Below are 15,414 nucleotides of genomic sequence, written 5' to 3' on the forward strand. Positions count from 1 at the left end.
TTAAGCACTGGAGACATTTGAAACATGCTTCCTGGAATCATGGCAGTATGTCCGGTCCACCTCTCCAGCCTCACTTAGCCTGATTAAATGGTGCAAATCCAGAGGGTTATGCTCAGACACCCTCAGAACGTCATGGCTTAATTTGACACTAAACGTTTCAAAGATGCTTCTGGTAATCATGTTGGTGTGCCCAGTCTGCCTCCCCAACCTCTCTGAGCTTGACTGAATGGTCTATTTCCCTAGCATTAAGCCCAGCCATCATGAAGACCTTGTGAAGCAGTACTGCCCTAAAAAGACTCTAGACTGACATCTCATGTGAGTTACAAACTGTCTTGTGAGTTTGGAAATCTCTACAGCCATTTTGGCCATACTTCTATAAATACCATGCCCTGCTTTGTTTCTAGGCTTTGAATGACGAACATGTGAGTGCAACTGAGTAGTCAGCCATCTATCTTCCTGGTTCTGGATTCCTTCTGCTAAATATAAACCTTTCATTTTCCAGGGGAAAGGAGGCTTAGCGAGAAGCCAAAGCTAAGTACCAGGGAGTCTAAGAGTTTGTTTAAATCACTGAACCAGGTATATTGTGGATTTCCAAGGGAGTTATCGGTTTTTGACTTGACTTCTAAGCACCACATTGAAGAGGGAGTCAATGATATTAATGAGAGATTTTTGGAGATAGACTCACTTGTGTATTTGTGACAATATCACAGCTGTATATTTGTGTTGAATCTTTTGTTCCCTGGGGGCCATAATTGGATCAGCATCTGAGTCTAAGAAGTGTAATGACTTTTACTTGTGTCCCTAAGACTCTTATGATGATATTGTTTATTGTGTGCACTTATTATAAAGTTGTTATTTGTGTGTGCATGTTGTTCATCGATTCACTCATATAGTTGGGTGACAGTGCCTCTTGGATATCACCCCTTGTGCAAAAAAAACATTAGAATCAAAGTAGAACTGTTAATATCTTTGCATCTCAGTGACAAAACTAACTCAAGAGGAAGCTTGGTGACTTCTGTGCAAATCCCAGAGTGAGTAATACAAGAGCTGGACTCCTGAAAAACATTTCAGTGGTACTGATCATGATCCTAGCATAACATCATTATGATTAGAGATGGAATTCTTCTGTGATTTTGTTATAGGGTTTATAAATACTAATCACCGCATAATGCAGTGTTGAACCAATAGACTTAGCTAAGATACATCCCTCATGCTGCTCAAAGGGTTCAATATAGATTGCCATTATAGGAGTGAGGAGTACAGGATATTGAGCCGCTTTCCTTTTTCTGTACTATTTCTCTGCAGGTGAATGTGTAATGTGTCCCCATTGGAACCATATGGTGAGGTTGTCCCAAAGAGTTGGTGGGTTACAAGGCCCTTCAGTGAGTTTATTCCCAGTGGAAGTAGGACTTCAGATACCCACTTCACAGTATCCTTCAGTGGCCCAGGTTGTAGCCCAGCAATTAGCCACTCCCATGGCTCCTCCCTAGCAATTTCCCTGGCAATCCACAAAACTTAATTTCTCATTCAGTGTAAGCTACATTTTCTGTGCCAGCCAGCTGTATTCTCACCTCCTGTGTCCTTAGGGGCATCTGTGCCTTTGCATTTATCAGGAGATACTGCTATAGGGGTTTGATGGACAAGCTAAAGGACATGCTTGCCCACGATGTGGACCATCCAGTTGATACTGTCAACTTAGTGCTACAACTAAGGGTGGGCGGTGAACTCTGCTCCGCTTGCGGAGTTTGCAGAGTTTTTCCCACTCCACGCTCCGTTTAGAATGCGGCGTTCTGAAAAATTCCACGTAGTAGAGATTTTTTCCTCATTTGCACTCGCCAACGTCAAGTTGGTAAGCGCAAGTGAGGAAAATCTTAGCCAGACCACCTCCCAGGGAGATTTCTCAACGCGAGCAGTAGCGACCATCCTCGACCGCCCGTGTTAAGAAACTTTCCATTCGAGTTGAGGAAGATGCTGCTTGAGTAGAAAATCTACTTGAGTGGCAGAAAAGAAGCAGCACCGTCTTGCACTCCGTGTGGTGCCATTCATGCAGATTTTTCCACGCAGGACAAACACCCAGCACTAAAAATCATTGCGAATGGCGTGACCTAAAGCACTCTGCCACTTGTGGAGTTTGTTTGGTCATTTCGTAGAGTTCTGCTATGCAAAACTCCACGAACTCCGCCCACACCTAGCTACAACTTGACAATAGACTGGCAGAATCAAAATGTGAAGAGCTGTACTGAGAGGAGCTGGCCACCGAAACAGATCACGGGATGTATGGAGTTCCTGACTTACATGAGCCCATGCAAATCAAAACCATCAGGGATCCTTTTACTAAACAAGAAAAAAGGTCAGTTTGAGCATTTTATAAAGAACTGTGATAAGAAACCAAAGGCCCTTGGAAAGAACTGTCCAGGAGCTTGGTGCCATCTATGCCTGCAACGAACGCTATGCAGGCTGCTTCAGTTCATGTAACCATGGATCTATCCTTAACGTTTGCCAATCTTGTGTTATCCTATGTCTCAGTTATGGAAGACTCAGAAACCATAGATAACTTCTGACACTGGAATGTTGCTCAAACCCACCACTTACCTATCGAACTAAAGTCAGCTTGCGAGTACTCTGTTGTCTTCAGGTACCATAATGTACAAAACAGCCAATGTGGTCTTGGGATGTCCTATGGCTCATTAAGAAGAGTGCCATTTAAAACGTGTTCATGTGTCCCAGTAATCTGGGTAATGTGGGCACACAACCCAAAAACTGATTGACATTAAAGACCAGACCGTTCTTGTCTGAGCACTGCATGAAACACATTTGAAAAAATCTATGAGAAGAAAAACAGAGCCAATCTCAGGGTAAATTTTAATTGTAGTTGTCAATCAATCAATCAATCAGGATGTATAAAGCATGACTAATCACCCAATAGAGTATCAAGGCACTTGCAGGTCTCTCTCAGGCTTATGCGAACAGCCATGTCTTGAGGGCCATTCACAATTGCGGAAGTGAGGTGATGGTCCGGAGGTGTGTGGGGAGGCTGCTCCGGGTTTTTGCTGCGATGTGAGAAGGAGCGTACTCCACTTCTGCTTCAGTAGATGCGGGGAGTATGGGCAAGTGAAAGGGAGGCAGAGCGTGGTCTTCGACAGTTGGTGGAAGTTCATGCGGTGATTAATGTATGTGGGTCCTTGGTTGTGTAGAGCCATTTGTGAATGGGTCAGCAGCTTGAATTGGCATCTCTTCTGTAAGGGGAGTCCATGGAGTTGCCTGAGGTGGGGTGTGATGTGGGTTTGTTGGGGAAGGCCAAGGATGAGTCTGGCTACAGCATTCTGTATGGTCCAAAGTCTCTGTAGGAGGTGTGCAGTGATTTCTACATGGAGGGCGTTGCCGTAGTCCAGTCAACTGGTGATGAGGGCCTGTGTCACTGTGCTTCTTGTATGTAGGGGTAGCCACTTGAAGATCTTAGATAGCATGCACAAAGTGAGGAAGCAGGCACAGGAGACAGTGTTGATCTGTGATTTCATGGTGAGCTTGTTGTCAATGATGATTCCAAGGCTTCTGGAATGGTTGGAGGGAGTGGGTGCAGGTCATGGATCTGATGGCCACCAAGAGTTGTTCCATGTGTTGCTGCTATTGCCAAAGATCAGTACTTCCGTATTTTCTGTATTCACCTGCAAGCATTTGTTCTTCATCCAGTCAGTGATGCTTGCCCTGCATCTGTGGAAGTTGGTTCTGGCGGTGGGGGGGGGTCATCGGTGAGTGAGTGGATGAGTTGGGTGTCATCTGCATAGGAAATTATGATTTGACGATGTTGGTCAGCGGGGTCAAATATGCATTGAAGAGCGTGGGGCTGAGGGATGATCCCTGGGAAACACACACAGGGGAGCTCCTTGGGTTTGGAGGTGAAAGGTTGGATGTGGATCCTTCTGGTGAGCAATGAGGTGATCCATCTGAGAGCATCTCCTTGGATGCCAATGTGGGGGAGTCTTTTGATCAGCATGTGGTGAAATATGACATGGAAAGCTGCTGAGAGGTCAAGGAGGATCAAAGCTGCTGTTTCTCCTCAGTCAAGGAGGGTTCAGATGTCATTGGTGGCTGCAATCAGGGCAGTTTCGGTGTGATGATTGCTGCAGAGGCTGGATTTTGAAGATTACAGTAGCTGGTTCTGCTCCAGGTATGTCATGAGTTGCTTGTTGATGATCTTTTCCAGTACCTTCAGTGGGAACAGGAGCAGGGAGATTGGCCAGTGGTTTTTGGGTCTGCTGGGGTCGGCAGAGGGTTTCTGAAGCAGTGGTATTACTTTGGCATGTTTCAAGGCATCAGGAAATGTTGCAGTGGTGATAGAGATGTTGAGCAAGGTGGTGAGTTCCTAGCCGATCCTTTGGTTTCCAAGATTGAAGATATGGTGCGGGCATGGGTCCGTGGCAGCTCCAGAGTGGATGCATTTCATGAACGAAGTGATGTTATGGGTGAAAAGGATGCTCCAAGTGGTCAGTGTGTGGTTTATGTTGGTTACGGTGGTGGCGCATCTATCGAAGAAGTCCGTAGATGTGGGCCGGGGTTTGAAATATCTGTATATGGTTGCAATCTTATCGTAGAAGAAGTGGGCGAGGTTGTTGCACAGCTCCTGTGAAGGTGTGATGTTGTTTTCCCTGGCAGCCAGGTTGGAGAATTGCTAAACGATGTTGAAAAATTCCTTGGTGTTGTTGGCACTGGTTTCAATGCGTGCAGCAATGGCTGTCTTCTTTGTTGCCCTCAGCAGGCGGGTCATCTCCTCTCCAGCTGTTTGCTGTCTCGTTTTGCTGTTCTGAGTTCTTCGGTATACCAGCTGGTCTTTTTGAAGGATTCTCTCTGGCTGTTGCTCTTGATGGGAACGATGCTGTTGGCGCAATTGGTGATCCAGGCATTTAAGTTTTTCACTCCTTCTTCGAGGTTGGTGGCAGTAGGGGGTTGGCGGTGCTGAGGGCGTCTGCCCAGCTGGTCTCTGAGATGTTGTTCCACATCCTGTGGGGGGCCCTGGCCATTTTGGGGTGTAGGTGCTGGCGATTGAGATGCTGAAGTGGACGATGGAGTGATCAGTCCATGTGAGATTTGTGACATGGCTGTATTTGACGTGGTTGCTGGAGGTGAAAATGGGGTACAGTGTGTGTCCTACAGTGCGTGTAGGGTCATGGAGGATCTCGATCAATCCGAGGCTGCTCATACTATCGAGGAGGTGTGCAGTGTTGTTGTCGTTGGGGTCGTCGATGTGGAAATTTAGGTTGCCAAGGAAGATGTAGTCCTTGGAGTCTAAGGCTAGGGGTGCAATGAAGTCTGCAATAGAATTGCAGAAACTGGTGCGTGGTTATGGGGGTCGGTATTCAAGGGTGCCTCTGATGGTTGTTTTGTCATCTGTGTGCAGTTTGAAACTGAGATGTTCCATGGGGATGGTGATGTTGTGCACTTTATGGTCTCTTTGTGGATGATGGCTGTTCCTCCTCCTGACTTGTTGGTGCGGTCCTGATGAATGATTTTATATCCATTAGAGATCACTGTGACAATGTCTGAGGTGAATGTGGGGTTGTGCCAGGTCTCTGGGAGGAAGATGTTGTCGGTGCGAGGGTGGCAATGAGGTCCCATAATTTGGTGGAATGCTTGCATAGTGAGCATCTGTTGAAAAGGGTGCATGCAAGTTGGTGTTTTTGTTCAGGTGGTGTCTGTGGTGTGTTTGGGGTGGGGCTGGTTGGTGGGCTAGTGTGTGTGCTGTGGCAGGTTAAGTGGCAGAGGGTGCAAGTGAAAGGTCCTAACATGGAGCATGGGTCGGCACAGTGGAAGCGTTTGTTGCGGAGTCCGGGTTCAGGGTGTAGATCTCAGCGATGGTGTATGTTTGGGGGCGGGGAAGGACCAGCGGTCGTGGTGCTGGGTGTGGTCATGGCAAGGACGAGCGCAGATTGGCATGCCAAGCTGCCCAAAAGGCAAGTCCGTGGCACAGTTGTGCTGCATACTATATTAAGTAGGTCCTAGGGTGGGTGGGCTTCTGTTTGTGGGAACAACAGTGAGTGGGAAAACTCATTTGAGAAAACTCCAGAGGGAAAATCTGGGCAGCTACGGTGTCACTGGCTCAGTCTGGAACAAGCAGGAACTGGAAGCCAGAGGCAAGTGGCAGGCTAAGTGTCCAAGTGCCTACTGTAAATGTAATTTTATTTATATAGCACTTACTACTCCTGATGAGGTGTTGAAGCATTTTTTGGCTAGTAGCACACTACTTCGGAACCTAAAATGAATTAGTGGGGGATTAGTATAGTGAAATATAAGTTGCTAATTCGAGCAGTGTACATGTGAGTCTTAGTAGGAGTTTATAGGATAAAGGAAGGGCACAGTAATTAAGAGTCTAGAAGAACGAGTTACTTACCTTCGGTAACGACTTTTCTGGTGGATACATTAGCTACCTGTGGATTCCTCACCTCATGAATACTCCCATGGCGCCAGCATTCGACGGAAATCTTCTTACTAGTCTCTGCACGTCGACGAGGACGTCACTGTCTCGCACGCGACGCCGTCTGACGTCATACAGGCAATAAGAGGTCCTCGACGACGTGCGGACGTCAGTACCAATCATTTTTTACGTGCATGAGAACAACCAGGCAATGCAATGAAAGAACAAAGCAACATCCATTATATTGTAAAAATACACCACATTGTATGAATAACTGTAAATCTTTTTTATGTACATATATATATATATATATATATATAAAACTCTTTCTTTTAAAAATATATACACACACCAAGTATATACATAAAGATATATACACATATACCTACATATATATAAATATATTATATATATACATCTATTGCACCCTCAAAGATCAAGAGGAGCGCACTCAAGGATTACTTGGCAAGACCATAAAGGCAACGGGGAGGCGGGTGGGACCGTGAGGAATCCACAGGTAGCTAATGTATCCACCAGAAAAGTCGTTACCGAAGGTAAGTAACTCGTTCTTCTGATGGATACAACTACCTGTGGATTCCTCACCTCATGAATAGAGTCCCAAAGCAGTACCACGCCCGGCGGTGGGTGCCTAAATGGTCAAACCAAGAAATCCTGCAGCACTGACCGTGCAAAATGGCCGTCCCTTCTAACCTCAGAATCTAAACAGTAATGTTTTGCAAAAGTGTGAAGGGACGACCAAGTTGCGGCCTTGCAGATGTCGACCACAGGAACACCTCTGGCTAAGGCCGAAGTGGCCGACTTAGCTCTGGTGGAATGAGCTCTAATGCCCTCAGGAGGATCCTTCTTTGCCAAAGAGTAACATATTTTAATGCAAAGAACAACCCACCTGGATAGTGTTCTCTTGTGGACTGCCTTTCCTCTCCTCTTGCCCACGTATCCAATAAACAGCTGATCCTCCAGCCTGAAATCCTTTGTTCTATCGATAAAGAAGCTCAACGCTCTCTTTGGATCCAGACGGTGCAGTCTTTCTTCCTCTTTGGAAGGATGAGGCGGAGGATAGAACGTGGACAAAGTAATTGCCTGAGCCAAATGGAAGGGTGAAACAACCTTCGGGAGGAAAGCAGCCTTGGTCCTCAACACCACCTTATCCCCATAAAAAGTTGTATAAGGGGGTTTTACTGATAAGGCCTGCAACTCACTCACTCTCCTTGCTGATGTTATAGCTATCAGGAAGACTGTTTTTAAAAACAAATACCTCAAGGGGCAAGAATGCATAGGTTCAAAAGGGGACCCCATAAGGAAAGTCAGGACTAAGGACAAATCCCATTGCGGCATAACGAATGGCTTTGGAGGATATTGATTTAGAAGACCTTTCAAGAATCTGATAACAATAGGGGATTTAAATAAAGATGGTTGGTCTGGAAGACATATGAAGGCTGACAAGGCCGATAAATAACCTTTAATGGTAGCCACTGCCCAACCTTTCTGCGCCAGAGATAGAGCAAAAGACAAAACGTCCGATAGATGAGCTTGTAAAGGATCAATCTGCCTCTCTCCACACCACGCAACAAATTTAGACCACCTATTAGCGTAGATAGATTTAGTGGAGTGTCGCCTGGCCGCTAATATAACATCCACTACCTCAGGCGGGAGAGAGAAGGAACTCAGGTTGCCCCGTTCAATCTCCAGGCATGTAGGTGCAGACTCTGGAGGTTGGGGTGTAGAACCTGCCCCTGCGACTGCGAGAGGAGGTCTGCCCTGAAAGGGAGACGGAGCGGCGGGCACGTTGAGAGTTGGAGAAGGTCGGAGTACCACACCCTCCTTGGCCAATCCGGAGCTATTACGATTACTAGAGCCCGGTCTTGGCGAATCTTCCTCAATACTCGAGGAATCAAGGGTATGGGAGGAAACGCGTAAAGCAACTGGCCGCACCAGGTCATTTGAAACGCGTCCCCCAACGCTTCCTGCATCGGATACTGAAGGCTGCAGAACAACGGACAATGCGCGTTCTCTCGAGTGGCGAACAGATCTACCCGAGGAAACCCCCACTTCTGGAAGATTAAACGGACTTGATCTGGATGGAGACGCCACTCGTGGTCTGCCGAGAAGTGGCGACTGAGACTGTCCGCACGCACGTTCAAGACTCCGGCCAGATGGTTTGCTATCAAGCAAATCCGATGGTCCTTTGCCCAGGACCATAGTCGAAGAGCTTCTCTGCAGAGAAGGTACGACCCCACTCCTCCCTGCTTGTTTATGTACCACATCGTGGTAGTATTGTCCGTTAGGACCTGTACCGACTGACCACGAAGGGAAGGGAGGAAGGCCTTGAGAGCCAGACGTACAGCCCGTAACTCTAACAGATTGATGTGAAAAATCTGTTCCTCTGGAGACCAAAGACCTTTGATCTCCAGATCCCCCAGATGAGCTCCCCACCCTAGAGTGGAAGCATCCGTTATGACTGTGGCCACTGGTGGCGACTGCTGGAACGGTTTTCCTTGTGAAAGATTGTTGCTTGCAATCCACCACTTCAAATCCACAGCAGCATCTCTGGAGATCTTGACAGTACCCTCTAGATCCCCTCTGTGTTGAGACCACTGCCTTCGGAGGCACCACTGAAGAGCCCTCATGTGCCAGCGAGCATGCGTGACCAACAGAATGCAGGAGGCAAAAAGACCGAGCAAACGAAGGACCTTGAGGACTGGAACTACCGCTCCATTTCGAAACATTGGAACCAAATCCTGAATATCTTGAATCCGCTGAGGCGGAGGAAAGGCCCGACCCAATGTCGTATCCAGTACTGCCCCTATGAACAGGAGGCGCTGAGAGGGCTCCAGGTGAGATTTGGGCTCGTTCACCGAAAAGCCCAGGTCGAACAACAACTGGGTTGTTGACTGCAGATGACGCAACACAAGCTCCGGGGACTTGGCTTTGATCAACCAATCGTCCAAGTAAGGGAATACTGCTATCCCCTTCCTTCTGAGCTCTGCCGCAACCACCGACATCACCTTCGTGAAGACTCGAGGTGCTGAAGTAAGACCAAACGGAAGGACCGCAAACTGGTAGTGTTGCGATCCCACCACAAACCGGAGATACTTCCTGTGTGACTTGAGTATCGGGATATGAAAGTAAGCATCCTGCAAGTCGACAGACACCATCCAGTCTTCCATGTTCAACGCCAAAAGCACCTGTGCTAGGGTCAGCATCTTGAACTTTTCCTGCTTGAGGAACCAATTCAAGATCCTCAGGTCCAGAATTGGTCTCAAACGACCATCCTTCTTGGGAATCAGGAAATACCTTGAGTAAACTCCTTGACCCCTTTCCTGCTCCGGGACCAACTCCACCGCGCCCTTTAAAAGGAGGACTTCTACCTCATGTTCTAGCAACAGGAGGTGTTCTTGTGAACAATACGAAGGGCGGGCGGGATGAGGGGTGGAAACTCCCGAAAGGGAAGGGTGTAGCCTTTTCCCGAAAGGAAGAGGAGGAAGAGCCACGCCCAAATCCACGAAACCTCCTGAAGAATCTGGAAGAGGCCGTGGAAGAAGGAGCTTGGAGTCCCAACGACTTAGCCGTGGCCCTGCTCTCCTTAAAACGTTCCAAGGCCGAATCAGCCTTAGCCCCAAACAGTTTGTCCCCATCAAACAGGAGATCCAACAATGTGGACTGTACATCTGCCGAAAAGCCCGAGTTACGTAGCCAGGCCTGTCTCCTTTCCACCACAGTTGTGCCCATTGCTCTGGCTACTGAGTCGGTGGTATCCAGTCCCGTCTGGATAATTTGGGTCGCAGCAGCCTGGGCATCAGAGACAAGATCCAAAAGACCCTGGGGAAGCTCTGTAAACGAAGAGGAGATGTCATCCATCAGAGCATGAATATACCTCCCCAGGATACAGGTCGCATTAGTGGCTTTTAACGCCAGACTGCAGGACGAAAAAATCTTCTTCGACTGCGCCTCTAGCTTTTTTGAGTCTCTGTCCCCAGGCACCGTCGGGAAAGAACCAGGCGCTGATTTGGACGAACAGGAGGCCTGCACAACCAAGCTCTCCGGCGTAGGGTGCCTAGATAGGAAACCAGGATCAGTTGGAGCCGTCCGATACCTCCTGGCCACGGCTCTGTGAACTGCTGGGGAAGATGCCGGCTTCTTCCACACCTCTAAAACCGGATCCAGCAGAGCGTCATTAAAAGGTAATAGAGGCTCCGCCGCGGCTGAGGCCGGATGCAACACCTCTGTCAAAAGGTTTTGTTTCGCCTCCACCACCGGCAAAGGCAGGTCCAAAAAACTAGCTGCCTTCCGTACCACTGTATGAAAGGAAGCAGCTTCCTCGGTATATTCCCCCGGGGACGAAAGGTCCCACTCAGGGGAAGTGTCCAGCCCACTGGCCGACTCCAGTCCACGCAGCCCATCACCCGAGTCCTCTAGCTCTCTTTCCTCTAGGGCTCGTTGGTACTCCTGCTCCTCTAGTACCCGGAGAGCACGCCTCCTTGAATGCAGTCGTTGCTCAATCCGCGGAGTCGACAACACCTCCGCCGAAGTCGGAGATCGGCGCCGATCTTCCGAAGCCACCGACGCCGCATCCGGCGCCACAGGTAACTTCGGCGCCGACTGAAGAGCAGATGAAACGGATGGACCCACCGGAGTCACAGGCCGAAATCTCGACGTCGACGGGATGGAAATCCCTGGGGCCAATCCCTCCGAAGCCATCGGAGCGGCCACCGGCACCGACACTGGCGCCGAGCCCACGTTCCCAAACGGGAGAAAGGGCATAAAGGGTGCCGGCCGAAGAGGCGCAGGATCACCCAAAGAAAAGGCCAAAGGCCCAGCCGGAGCACCCCCTGGAGCCATCTGTTGGAAGATGGCATACATCGCATTCAAGAATGCGGAACTATCGGCTCCAGGGGTGGGAAAAGCCGGATACTGGGGTGCCTGACTCGGAGGCGACCCCGACGCCGGCCTCGGCGTCTGCGCCGGAGAAAACACCTGAGGCTCCAATACCTCAATCACCGACGCCTGTCCAGGCGAAGTTGGAGACGTCGGAGAGAGCAACGGCGTCGAAGGATGCGGCGTCACCGTGGGGCTGACCTCCCATGTCCTCCGGCGCCGATCCGGAGACCTGGAACGAGCCTCCCTTGAATGACGCCGAGATTCTCTACGGCGCCGGGAGTCTCGATGACGCCGATGTCTTGGAGAAGACTTTTTCTTGTGATGCTTCTCCTTTGACTTGGCCATAAACAGCTTTGCCTCGCGTTCTTTAATGGCCTTCGGATTCATGTGCTGACACGAATCACAAGTCGAGACGTCGTGGTCGGAGCTCAAACACCAAAGGCAATCGGAATGAGGATCCGTCACCGACATCTTGCCTCCACACTCACGACAAGGCTTAAATCCAGACTTTCTCTGCGACATTATTTCCACAGAGAAAGAGTACGCAGCAAGATATACACTGTAACCGCAAGAGTAACAGTTGCTCCCTCGAAGATAACCGTTTCGAATGCACGGAAAAAAGGGAACTGACGTCCGCACGTCGTCGAGGACCTCTTATTGCCTGTATGACGTCAGACGGCGTCGCGTGCGAGACAGTGACGTCCTCGTCGACGTGCAGAGACTAGTAAGAAGATTTCCGTTGAATGCTGGCGCCATGGGAGTATTCATGAGGTGAGGAATCCACAGGTAGTTGTATCCATCAGAAAGTGATATTTTGAAGAGCATTGCTGTATATATACAGTTAATTTATTTGTGTGTGTGTATCATTTTTTAATATTTTGTTTGGAAATTGTATGCATTTTTTTTATTGTTTTATATTTATTATTTTTATTTTATATTTTCCCCAATATTTCAATAGTGAAGCACTTATAGATACAACTGTTATGATTATATTTACACATTGTGATAGATAAAATAAATAAAGCAGAGACCCATGAGTATATAATAAAATACTTTATGTGAACTATGCAGTGACCTACATACATGTTAAGAATATATATATATATATATATATATATATATATATATGTGTGTGTGTGTGTGCACCATATGCAATATAGTAATATATACATTTGTTAATTAGATGCATAAGAATGTCTATATATTTTTCAACCATTGGTAGTATATATATTTGTACAAAGAAATGCAAATCTATCTATCTATCTTACCTACTGTAGTTATAGTTAGGATCAACTTTACGATAGACAAAGCGTTTTTTGTTTTGCTAATAACTTTGGTGCTTGATGAATATTGACAGAATTTTCAAAACGAGTACGCTAGTTAGTTTAGCTGCTCTCTGGAAAGTTTCACGGTGATTTGTGAAGTGGGGGGGCTGGAAAAAAGGGGGGTCCCAAAAAGCTTTGCTTTGCAGCAGGGGTTGGCCTCAGGGCCTGGCCTGCAGTTAGTCCATGCAACCAACCCCGTATAATCACCCGACCCTGGGTGTATTAGGGAAAGGATTAGATTCTACAGTAAACCCCAAGTGGTGTACCCTTTTATATCTAAACAGTCCTAGAAACCTACATTTCGTGCAAATCAGATTGGTCTCATGAAGAAGCAAGACATCAGGGGAGTGCTGCTTGGCAGATTAAAGGACACCCCCCTCTCTTAATCTTATCATTGAGTCTGTTGCTATTCGAACAGTAATTAGTCATTATGTAATTGTGGGTCACAATGCTTGAGGGGTGGACAGTGAAGGAGGTGTGATGTGGTAGTCACTTACATTAAAATGAGAAAACATCTGAGGTGCTTGCAGTTCTGCACTACACAGTGCCTTTTCATGTCTTGTTCTGCCATATATGGTAGTTAAATATGACAAACCAAACCTATTAAATGCCAAACACATCCATACCCTCCTAGATCCCTCTCTCTGTACTTCTGCCCAGGAAGCATCTTTAGTCACTAAAAAATGTTTTACGTTGGAAATAAAGGGGTGTTCTTATTAGCATCTTAATAGAGTGTGTGCAGCCAACTGCCAGGAGCTCTATACCCTAAACATTGCTATAAATGTGCATCCATGGGTCACATGAGGTGCCCGCTCCCCCATCACTGCCGGCAGTCCCCAAACGAACCCAATTGCGCCCCTCTCACTCCCTCCGCCTTCTCATGACAGTGATCCCTTGCTATAAACACCCAGAGTTGAAATCATCACAATACATTTTGAGAAACACTGCTACCGGAGATGGCAAATAAAACATTTGGAATCGACAAATAGGTGTTGAGCTCTACAAAGAGTCTTGTTTGCAGAGAATCATCACTAAGATGGTCATTATGACTTCTAGACCACCGAAGTTCCGCCAGCCACAAGACCGCCAGTGATGGCGGTCTGTATGATTGCTGGTGGCGCTCCTCCATAAATTGGGTGGAGAGCCACCCAAGAGAGCCATCCTTTTGTGTTGCTAAAGTTGCCCTAAATGGGAAGGGTATGCCCAGACGTGGGTCCCTTGCTCACTGTGCCACTGGATTCAAGCTAGCCTGGCTGATGAAGGGTGATACCCTGAAACAGGTCCCAGGATGCTTGTTTACGGTCCAGGGAGGACTTGGCCTGGCAGTTCGGGCTGGACTGTTCCCATGAGGAACAGTGTCAAGACTGATTTTCATATGGCTGGGTCCAAACTAGGGTGGCATGGTGAGCAAAAGAACGATGGATTAAACCCAGATCTGTGACTGGGGGTGAGTGGTTGCATTGTTCAGCACTCCGTCCATCATCCTTTTGTTTTGCTAAAGTTGCCCTAAGTGGGAAGGGTATGCCTGACGTGGGTCCCTTGCTCACTGTGCACTGGATTCAAGCTAGCCTGGCTGATGAAGGGTGATACCATGAAACTGGTTCCAGGATGCTTGTTTCCCATCCAGGGAGGACTTGGCCTGGCAGTTCAGGCTGGACTGTTCCCATGAGGAACAGGGTCAAGACTGATTTTCATATGGCTGGGACCAAACTAGGGTGGCATGGTGAGCAAAAGAACTATGGATTAAACCCAGATCTGTCACTGGGATGAGTGTTTGCATTGTTCAGCACTCCGTCCATCATCCTTTTATGTTGCTGGAGAGCCACCAGGAGCCATACTGGCGGTTGGTGGTGCAGTGGAGGTTGCTCCGCTGGGCCCGCCACGTCAAAACAACACCGCCACACCAAATATGACTTAGTAATAGGTGTGGCGGTGTGGTGGTGACGGGGCACTGGCGGTAGAGCATGCGCCATGGACCCCCGTTCCCTTCTGGACGACCACCGCGACCACCAGGTAAGGTGACTGACTGACAGGGGAGAGAGGTGAGGAGTGTTGTGCATGCATGCCTGAGTACGTGATTGGATGTCTGTATTGATGCGTGTATGAATGCGTGTTGGGATGTGTGAGTGAATGCCTGTATGGTTGTGGGGGGTTGGGACAGTTGTGGGGTGTGTTCCTGTGTGCGGTGGCATGAATGGGTGTCGTGTGTGAGTGTGTGCATGTCTGCGGGTGTGTGCATGTATGAGGGGGTGGGGGTTAGGGTATGGAGTGGGGTGGGGGGCCTTGTGTTTGTATGTGGGGGCAGGTGCTTGCTGGGGGGTGAGGGACCCACCTACAGGGATGGAGTTCCCTGTTACTGGTAGCCCTACCGCCATGATTTTCGTGGCGGGAGAAACTGCCGCGGAAAACATGTCAGTAGGCCGGGTCACAATACTGCTGGTGCACTCTGTGAGCCGCCTGGTCGGAGATGAAGATCTCCGGCCCAGCAGTTCATACCGCCGTGGCAGTATGAGTGGTGTTGTGGCGGGTTGCCAGTGGCAAACCCGCCACGGTCATAATGTGGCGGTATGCACCGCCAGCCTGTTGACAGTGCTACTGCCACTTTACCCTGGCGGACAGGAGACCGCCAGGGCCATAATGACCACCTAAATGTCTTAAAAAGGTGTCTACCCTATTTATTACCTTTTGACTTTTTGGAGCGAGGAATATTTTTTTATAGAGTCTACATCATTGCAAATATACTATTGTTCTGTAGGAGGCAATCCTTAAAATTCCGCTAAA

At 48.3% G+C, this 15,414-nt stretch overlaps 1 protein-coding gene across 2 annotated transcripts in view; it reads right to left on the bottom strand.

Annotated features, from left to right (window-relative positions):
* The window catches only part of CEP126 (centrosomal protein 126), a 304,423-nt gene that overhangs the window by 258,717 nt on the left and 30,292 nt on the right, over window positions 1-15,414 (bottom strand). The window lies entirely within an intron of this gene.

The sequence above is a fragment of the Pleurodeles waltl genome, chromosome 8 (genome assembly GCF_031143425.1).
Source record: "Pleurodeles waltl isolate 20211129_DDA chromosome 8, aPleWal1.hap1.20221129, whole genome shotgun sequence".
Classification (NCBI taxonomy): Eukaryota; Metazoa; Chordata; class Amphibia; order Caudata; family Salamandridae; genus Pleurodeles; species Pleurodeles waltl.